This window comes from Durio zibethinus, chromosome 8 (assembly GCF_047325235.1).
Source record: "Durio zibethinus cultivar Kanyao isolate XHJ-2024 chromosome 8, ASM4732523v1, whole genome shotgun sequence".
Taxonomy (NCBI): domain Eukaryota; kingdom Viridiplantae; phylum Streptophyta; class Magnoliopsida; order Malvales; family Malvaceae; genus Durio; species Durio zibethinus.
The window spans coordinates 19,763,886-19,774,050 of record NC_143169.1 but is presented as its reverse complement, the minus strand read 5'-3'; positions in this window follow the sequence as shown (position 1 = coordinate 19,774,050).

Below are 10,165 nucleotides of genomic sequence, written 5' to 3'. Positions count from 1 at the left end.
CGTTGGGAATGACATGTTTGCTGGAGTGTCCAAATCCAGATTGGATGTCCCCAAGCCTAAGGAGTTTAAGGGGACTAGGGCGGCCAAGGAAGTAGACAACTACCTTTGGGGTATGGAGCAGTACTTCCAGGCCATGGGCATGCAAGACGAGGTGATAAAGGTAAGCACCGTTGCTATGTATCTCACTGATGTAGCCTTATTGTGGTGGAGGCGTAGGTGTGATGATGTCAGGCGTGGGAACGCCAAGATTGGAACCTGGGCAAAGTTCCAAAAGGAGTTCAGAGAACAATTTTACCCAGAGTATGCCAATGATGAGGCACGGGCAAAGTTGCGCATGTTGAGCCAACAAGGGGGCATAAGGGAGTATGTCTAGAAATTCTTTGAACTGATGCTATAGATCTCGAATCTAGGTGAGAAGGATGCATTCTTTGCTTTCATGGATGGGGTGAAGCCGTGGGTGAAGCGTGAGCTACAAAAGAGAGGAGTTCATGACTTGGCTAAAGCCATGACTACTACCGAGGCCTTGATAGAGTTCAAGCCTTTGAACAAGTTTGAGTCTTTCAAGCCCAAGGGTAAGGGTAGGGATGATAGGGACCAGAAGAAGCAGTCTAAGGGGAAGGACCATGATCGGGAGTCCAAGGATGGAGATCGAGACCGTTCAACCAAGAATGGCGAGAGGAAGCCACCAACAGGCAAATGGAAAGCAAAGGGGGACCGAGAGCCACTAGCATGCTACCTATGTGGAGGGAGCCACATAGCACACAATTGCTCGCAGAAGGGCAAGCTGCTGCTGTAGACAAGGAGTCTGACAAGGAGCCAAAGTTAGGGGCAGTAAAGCTTAGGTCGTTGGTGCTCAATGCTGTCCAGAGTAAGGGGAGCCGTAAGCCAAAGGGCTTGATGTTTACGGATTTGATGGTTGTGGGTCAGAAGGGGAGTGCACTAATGGACACAGGTGACTCACATCTTTTTATTTCTAGTGATGGAGCCCGAAAGCTCAAACTAAAGGTGCAGAAAGAGACTGGTACCATTAAAACGGTGAACTCCAAGGAAGTTCCAGCCATTGGAGTAGCACGAGGAGTGGAGTTGCAACTTGGAGACTGGAAAGGCAAAGAGACCATTGAGGTAATACCCTTTGACGACTATGAGTTTGTGATTGGGTTGGATTTCCTTGTTCGGATTAATGCCCTCCTTGTGCCTTTTATCGATTGTGTTTGCATCTTGGATGCACGGTGCCAATGCCTAGTGCCATTGAGAAGAGGGTCTGGAGTTGGGTCATGAATGGTGTCAGCCATCCAATTTGCCAAGGCGATAAGCAGACAAGAAGACACCTTCTTGGTGCCTTGAAATATGATGAGCCAAGGGAAAAGGAGACCGAGTCACCCTTTGAGGTGCTAAAGGTGCTAAAGACCTTTAGTGATGTGATGCTCGCAAAGCTGCCTAGCAAGCTACCACCTAAGAGGGAGGTGGACCATAAGATCAAGTTGGTGTCCGAGGCCAAGCCACCAGCTAGAGCCCCTTATCGAATGTCTCCACCAGAGTTGGAAGAGTTAAGGAAGCAGCTCAAGGAGTTAGTTGATGTTGGCTTCATCTGGCCATCGAAGGCACCCTATGGTGCATCGGTTCTATTCTAGCACAAGCATGATGGGTCGTTGCAGCTGTGCATAGACTACCGAGCCTTGAACAAGCTGACCATCAAGAACAAGTACCCCATCCCACTCATTGCGGACTTGTTCGATCAACTTGGGAGCGCAAAGTGGTTCACCAAGTTGGATTTGAGGTCAGGCTACTATCAAGTTAGGATCACAGAGGGAGATGAGCCAAAGATAGCATGTGTCACTCGGTATGGTTCGTATGAGTTCTTGGTGATGCCTTTCGGACTCATGAATGCCCCAGTAACATTCTGCACCCTTATGAACAAGGTACTTCAGTCATTCCTTAATCAGTTTGTTATGGTTTATTTGGATGACGTTGTGATCTATAGCCAGACTTTGGGAGAGCATGTAGACCACTTGAGACAGGTGTTCGAGGTGTTACGGGCGTACAAGCTATTTTTCAAGAGGGGGAAGTGCTCGTTCACCCAGTAGGAGATCCCGTTCCTAGGCCACATAGTGGGAGGTGGTAGGATACGCATGGGCGAAGGCAAGATACACGCCATCCTGGAGTGGCAACCGCCAGCCAAGGTCACTGAGTTGAGATCATTCCTTGGGCTGGTTAACTACTACAGGTGCTTCATCAAAGGTCACTCAGCAATAGCCACGCCATTGACTGACTTGCTCAAGAAAGGGAGAGCATGGAAGTGGAGTGCAGGGTGCCAGGAAGCCTTTGATAGGTTGAAGCAGGCTGTGATTGAGGAGCTAGTCTTGGCCTTGCCAGACCATGCCAAGCCGTATAAGGTGCATACGGATGCATCAGACTTTGCCATAGGGGGCGTGTTGATGCAGGAGAGACGTCCAGTCGCATTCGAGAGCAGGAAGCTGAATGAGACTGAATGCAAGTACACGGTCCAAGAGAAAGAGATGACTGCAGTGGTGCATTGCTTGCACACTTGGTGCCATTACCTATTGGGTTCGAGGTTCATGGTGAGGATGGACAATGTGGCGACCAGCTACTTCCAGATGCAGAAGAAGTTGTCCCCCAAGCAGGCGAGATGGTAAGATTTTCTTGTAGAATTTGATTTCCAAATGGAGTACAAGCCAAGAGGGGCGAACCTAGTGGCAGATGCCCTAAGCAGGAAGGCTAACCTTGCTGCCATTAGCCAACCAGAGGGGTCACTAGTGCCATGCATCAATGAGGGACTTACGCATGATCCTACAGCCAAGGCTTTGATGGAGTACTCCCTACAAGGTAAGACTAGGCAGTTTTGGTTGCAAGATGGTTTGTTGTACACCAGGGGCAGTAGACTGTTTGTGCCGCAGCACGGGAAGCTCCATAAGGAAGTTTTGCAAGAATGTCATGAATCAAGGTGGGCTAGACACCCTGGAGTGAGCCGCACCTTGGTGCTGATCGAGGATCGGTACTACTGGCTGCACATGAGGGACGATGTGGAGGGCTATGTGAAGACTTGTCTTGTGTGCTAATAGGACAAGGTGGAGCTCAAGAAACCAAGCGGTCTCTTGGAGCCGTTGCCAGTGCCAGAGCGACAATGAGAGAGTGTTTCTCTGGACTTTATAGTCAGTCCACCCAAGACAGAGGGGTTTGGAAGCATCATGGTAGTGGTGGACAGGTTTTCCAAGTATGGAATTTTCATTCCAGCAACCAAGGAGTGCCTAGCCGAGGAGGCAGCTTGATTATTCCTAAAGAACATGGTTAAGTACTGGGAAGTGTCAAGGACCATTGTTAGTGATCGGGACGGGCGGTTCATGGGCAGGTTCTGGATTGAGTTGTTCAAGCTATTAGGGTCAGACTTAAACTTTTCCACCGGCATGCATCCGCAGACCGATGGGCAGACAGAACGAGTGAATGGACTATTGGAAGTCTACCTCAGGCACTATGTGAGTGCCACACAAAGGGACTGGCCAAAGCTGCTAGATATTGTGTAGTTTTCCTATAACTTGCAAAGGAGCGAGGCAACAAACCAGAGCCCATTCGAGGTTGTGACAGGGCAACAACCACTAACACCCGGTTCGATTGCTGTAGGTTATACAGGGTCAAATCCAGTAGCATACAAGTTTGCCAAGGCATGGCAGGAGTAAATTGACTTGGCCAGAGTTTGTGTACACAAGGTGACCAAGATGTCGAAGAAGTGGGCAGACTAGAATAGATGGGATGTGCAGTTCTAGGTTGGAGACTTGGTGTTGGTAAAGCTACATCCCATTGTGTGCCACAGGGGGCTGCACAAAGGCCTAGTCTAAAGGTATGAGGGACCTTTTCGAATAGTCAAGAGGGTAGGCAAGGTTGCCTACAAGCTGGATATGCCACCCAAGCTAAGGGTACACCCGGTGTTCCATGTGAGCATGCTCAAGCCGTTCCATAAGGATGAGGGAGATCTAGGACGGGCAGAGCCAAAGCATGCGCCATTGGGAGCAAGGGCCTCATATGAGAAGGAGGTCCACAGCATCATAGCTGATCGGGAGGTGAGATGGAAGAACTATCAACCAAGACATGAGTACTTGGTGCACTGGAAGGGACTTTCAGATAGTGAGGTGAGCTGGGAACCAGTAGAGGACTTATGGCAGTTCGAAGACCAGATCAAGTAGTACCATGCAGAAGACGCAATGAGGGCATTATGTAATCAGGTGGGGGAGAATGTCATGCCCTGGGTGGACATGCCAGGCACATCAGGCAGACCAGCAAGCAAGCTAGAGGTTAAGGATCGTAGACTAGCCATGCTGGCGGGTATCTACGCGCAAAGCCTAGTAAACGAGCTCAGAACGCCTACCCGACTTGCAGGCCAACCCGTGAGACCAAGGCCTAGCATACAAGCTGCCTGCACCACATCCAGAAGGGTCCAAGGTGCTGGACACGCAAGGGAAGCTTCTAGAAACAGGCAGGAGCATCCTGCCAGATTTGGTTGACCCTAAAAATCAGGAGTTAGCATCCTGATTGATTGTAATCCCATGATTTTAGCCTTTATTCTAGGGATATGCCATTAAGTTGTAGCTGGAGCCTCAACTATAAATAGAGGGCTGCTCCACCCTCATTTGTACACCATCAAACACTTCTGTTTCAGTGAATACAAGAGAAGTTCGAAAATTCTATCTTCTTATCCTGTTTCTCTTTAACTTGCGTAATCAGCCCTTCCTATTGTTCTAGTGCCCGTACGCTTGTGTTTTAGGCTGACTTAGGCACAGAAGAGGAGATTCCAAGCCTAAGGCCACACAGATTTTGAGTCTAAGGTCAGAGCCCGTGACACCTACATGCTGCCGATCCAGCTGCCGTAACCCTCAGTCCAGTCTGATCTTAGACTGGGAATAAACTCCGTATGCCTAAGCCAACCGGCAAAACGAATGGGAGGGCGGGCATTACATCGGCCAAAGAGGCGGGATGCGCAAGCCGTGGATCGATAGGGTGGTAGGTGGGTTTAGGCACATCTTCATATTTTTGTCGTGCCAATGCCATTTTTATGGCTTGTAAATTCAAAGGTCCCTCAAGCCTTCATGTGAATTTCCATGGCAAGACGACTCGTTTTCTACTTTTCATGATTTTTGAAACTTTTTACAGTTCGGGATTTTTTTAAAATTTTTTCAGATGGAGTTTTGGCCCCAAACTTGGTAGACGTGATCCTTATATTTTTGTTGGCATGCACAAAAATATTTAGCTAAAAACTCGAAGTGTACAGGATTTTGTGACTATTTGAAAAAAGTGTCTCCATTTTAGACACTTTAATGGCTACTGGCAGCAAACCTATAAAATCTCAAATGTTCTTTAAGGGGGTGTGAGTTCTCGAGGTTTCATGAGGAATAGGGGGCCAACATAAGGGCCAAGTACCAGCACCCATCGCACATCATGTGCGCACACCCCCGCCCCCCAATCGCTGGAACCCCAATGCCGCCGGTCAGGTTCTCCGATGATGCTCCTGCGATGGTGCCCCAGGCGAAAAAAAATATGGCACCAACACATGCCTGAGCCCAGCATGTGCACCCGTAACCCTCGGTCCTATCCCATCTTACACTAGCAATGAACTCCGTATGCTTAGACTGGGAATGAACTCCGTATGCCTAAGTCAACCCATGAAATGAGCGTACGGGCGCTCAACCAGCCAGAGGGGCAGGATGTGCAAGTCGGGGATCGACTGGGTCCCCCCCTGCGTGCTGTCGATCTTGCTGCGACAACCCTCGGTCCGATCTAATCTTACACTGGGAATGAACTCTGTATGCCTAAGCCAACTGATTCTTCTACCGTAACCCTCGGTCCGGTCTGATCTTAGATTGGGAATGAACTCCGTATGCCTAAGCCAACCAACGAAACGAGCGGTCGGGCGGGCACTACGTTGACCAGAGAGGTGGGAAGCGCAAGCTACGGATCGATAGGGTAGTAGGTGGGTTTAGGCACATCTTCATATTGCTTCCATGCCAATGCTATTTTTATGGCTTGTAAATTCAAACAATGGTCCCTTAAGCCTTCATGTGAAGTTTCATGGCGAGACGACTCGTTTTCTATTTTTCATAATTTTTGACACTTTTTACGGTTTGGAATTTTTTAAAAATTTTTTCAGAAGGATTTTTGGCCCCAAACTTGGCAGAAGTGATCCTAGTATTTTGTTGGTATGCATAAAAAAATTCAACTAAGAACTAGAAGTGTACAGGATTTTGTGACCATTTGAAAAAAGTGTCCCTATTTCAGAAACTTTAATGGCTACTGGCAGCAAAACCTATAAAATCTCAAATGCTCTTTAAGGGGTGTGAATTCTCAAGGTTTGATGAGGGATAGGGGGCCAATATAAGGGCCAAGTACCAGCACCCATTGCACACCATGTGCGTACACCCCCCGCCCCCCAATCGTCGGAACCTCAATGCCGTAGGTTAGGTTCTCCGATGATGCTCCGGCGATGGTGCCCCGAGCAAAAAAAAATACGGCACCAGCACATGGTCGAGGCTAGCATGTCCACCCATAACCCTCGGTCTGGTCCGATCTTACACTGGGAATGAACTCCGTTTGCTTAGACTAGGAATGAACTCCGTATGCCTAAGTCAACCCATGAAACGAGCGTGCAGGCTCTCTGCAGGCCAGAGGGGTAGGATGCGCAAGCTGGGGATCGACCAGGTCCCCCCCTACGTGCTGCTGATCCAGCTGGCGTAACCCTCTGTTCGGTTCGATCTTAGACTAGGAATGAACGTCGTATGCCTAAGCCAACCAATGAAACGAGCGGGTGGGCGGGCACTACGCCGGCCAGAGAGGTGGGATGCGTAGGCCGTGGATCGATAGGGTGGTAGCTAGGTTTAGGCACATCTTCATATTTCTGCCTAGCCAATGCCATTTTTATGGCTTGTAAATTCATACAATGGTCCCCTAAGCCTTCATGTGAAGTTTCATGGCAAGACGACTCCTTTTCTATTTTTCATGATTTTTGAAACTTTTTACGGTTCGAGATTTTTTTAAAATTTTTTCAGAAGGAGTTTTGGCCCCAAACTTGGTAGACGTGATCCTTGTATTTTTTTTTCCATGCACAAAAAATTCAGCTAAAAACTCGAAGTGTACAGGATTTTGTGAGCATTTGAAAAAAGTGTCCCCTTTTCAGACACTTTAATGGCTACTGCCAGCAAAGCTCTAAAATCTCAAATGCTCTTTAAGGGGGTGTGAGTTCTCGAGGTTTGATGAGGGATAGAGGGCCAATATAAGGGCCAAGTACTAGCACCCATCGCACATCAACTGCGCACACCCCCCGCCCCTCCAATCGCCGGAACCCCAATGCCGCCGGTCAGGATCTCCGGTGATGCTCCGACGATGGTGCCCCAGGCAAAAAAAAATGCAACACCAGCACATGCCTGGGGCTAGCATGTGCACCTGCAACCCTCGGTTCGGTCCGATCTTGCATTGGGAATGAACTCCGTATGCTTAGACTGGGAATGAACTCCGTATGCCTAAGTCAACCCACGAAACGAGCGTGCAGGCGCTCAGCCAGCCAGAGGGGCAGATGTGCAAGTTGGGGATCGAGCGGGTCCCCCCCTTCATGCTGCTGATCCTGCTGCCAAAACCCTTGGTCTGGTCCGATCTTAGATTGGGAATGAACTACGTATGCCTAAGCCAACCGACGAAACAAGCGAATGGGTGGGTACTCCGCCGGCCAGAGAGACGGGATGCGTAAGCTGTGGATCGGTAGGGTGGTAGGTGAGTTTAGGCACATCTTCATATTTCTGCCCTGCCAATGCAATTTTTATGGCTTGTAAATTCATACAATGGTCCCGTAAGCCTTCGTGTGAAGTTTCATGGCAAGATGACTCGTTTTCTATTTTTCATGATTTTAGAAACTTTTTACGGTTCGAGATTTTTTTAAAATTTTCTTAGAAGGATTTTTGGCCCCAAACTTGGTAGACGTGATCCTTGCATTTTTGTTGGCATGCACAAAAGAATTCAGCTAAAAAATCAAGGTGTACAGGATTTTGTGACCATTTGAAAAAAATGTCCCCATTTCAGACACTTTAATGGCTACTCGCAGCAAACCTGTAAAATCTCAAATGCTCCTTAAGGGGGTGTGAGTTCTCGAGGTTTGATGAGGGATAGGGGGCCAATATAAGGGCCAAGCAACAGCACCCATTGCACATCATGCACGCACACCCCCTGCCCCTAATCGTCCGAACCTCGATGCCGTCGGTCAGGTTCTCCGACGATGGTGCCCCAGGCGAAAAAAAATGTGGCACCAGCACATGCTCGAGCCTGGCATGTGCACCCACAACCCTCGGTCTGGTCCGATCTTACACTGGGAATAAACTTCGTATGCCTAAGTCAACCCATGAAACGAGTGTACGGGCGCTCAGTCGGCCAGAAGGGCGAGATGCAGAAGTCGAGGATCGACCGAGTCCCCCCTGTGTGCTGCCGATCCTACTACCGCAAACCTCGGTCCTGTTCGATCTTAGACAGGGAATAAACTCTGTATGCCTAAGCCAACCAACGAAACGAGCAGGCGGGCGAGCACTACGCCTACCAGGGAGGCTGGATGCGGAAGCCATGGATCGATAGGGTGGTAGGTGAGTTTAGGCACATATTCATATTTCTGCCATGCCAATGCCATTTTTATGGCTTGTAAATTCAAACAGTGGTTCCTTAAGCCTGCATGTAAAGTTTCATGGCAAGACGACTCTATTTTTCATGATTTTCAAAACTTTTTACAGGTCGAGATTTTTTTAAAATTTTTTCAGAAGGAGTTTTGACCCTAATTTTGTACACCTGATCCTTGTATTTTTTTTGGCATGCACAAAAAAATTCAGCTAAGAACTCGAAGTGTACAAGATTTTGTGACCATTTGAAAAAAGTGTCCCCATTTTAGACACTTTAATGGCTACTAGCAGCAAACCTGTAAAATCTCAAATGCTCTTTAAGGGGGTGTGAGTTCTCGAGGTTTGATGAGGGATAGGGGGCAAATATAAGGGCCAAGTACCAGCACCCATTGCACATCATGTGCGCACACCCCCCTCATGCCCCCCAATCACCAGAACCCCAATGCTGCCGGTCAGGTTCTCTGGCGATGCTCCGACGATGGTGCCTTGGGAAAAAAAATGCGACAACAGCACATGCCCAAGCCCAGCATGTGCACCCACAACCCTCGGTCCGGTCTGATCTTACACTGGGAATGAACTTCGTATACTTAGACTGGGAACGAACTCCGTATGCCTAAGTCAACTCACGAAATGAGCGTACGGACTCTCAGCAGGCCAGAAGGGCAGGATGCATAGGAAGGGGATCGACCGAGTCCTCCCCTATGTGCTACCAATCCTGTTGCTGCAAGCCTTGGTCCGGTCTGATCTTAGACTGGGAATGAACTCCGTATGCCTCAGCCAACTGACGAAACGAACAGGCGGGCGGGCACTACGCCGGCCAGAGAGACGAGATACGCAAGCCATGGATCGATACAGTGGTAGGTGGGTTTAGGCACATCTTCATATTTCTGCCATGCCAATGCCATTTTTATGGCTTGTAAATTCATACAATGGTCCCTTAAGCCTTCATGTGAAGTTTCATGGCAAGACGACTCGTTTTCTATTTTTCATGATTCTTAAAACTTTTTACGATTCGAGATTTTTTTAAAATTTTTTCAGATAGAGTTTTGGCCCCAAACTTGGTAGACGTGATCCTTGTATTTTTTTAGGCATGCCTAAAAAAATTCAGCTAAAAACTCGAAGTGTACAGGATTTTGTGACTATTTGAAAAAAGTGTCCCCATTTCAGACACTTTAATGGCTACTGGCAGCAAACCTGTAAAATCTCAAATGCTCTTTAAGGGGGTGTGAGTTCTTGAGGTTCGATGAGGGATAGGGGGCCAATATATGGGCCAAGTACTAGCACCCATCGCACATCATGTGCACACACCCCCCTGGCCCCCCCAATCGTCGGAACCCCAATGCCGCCGGTCAGGTTCTTCGACGATGCTCTGGCGATGGTGCCCCGAGCTAGAAAAAAATACGGCACTAGCACATGCTCAAGCCCAACATGTGCACCCGTAACCCTCGGTCTGATTCGATCTTACACTGGCACTGAACTCCATATGTTTAGACTAAGAATGAACTTCATAT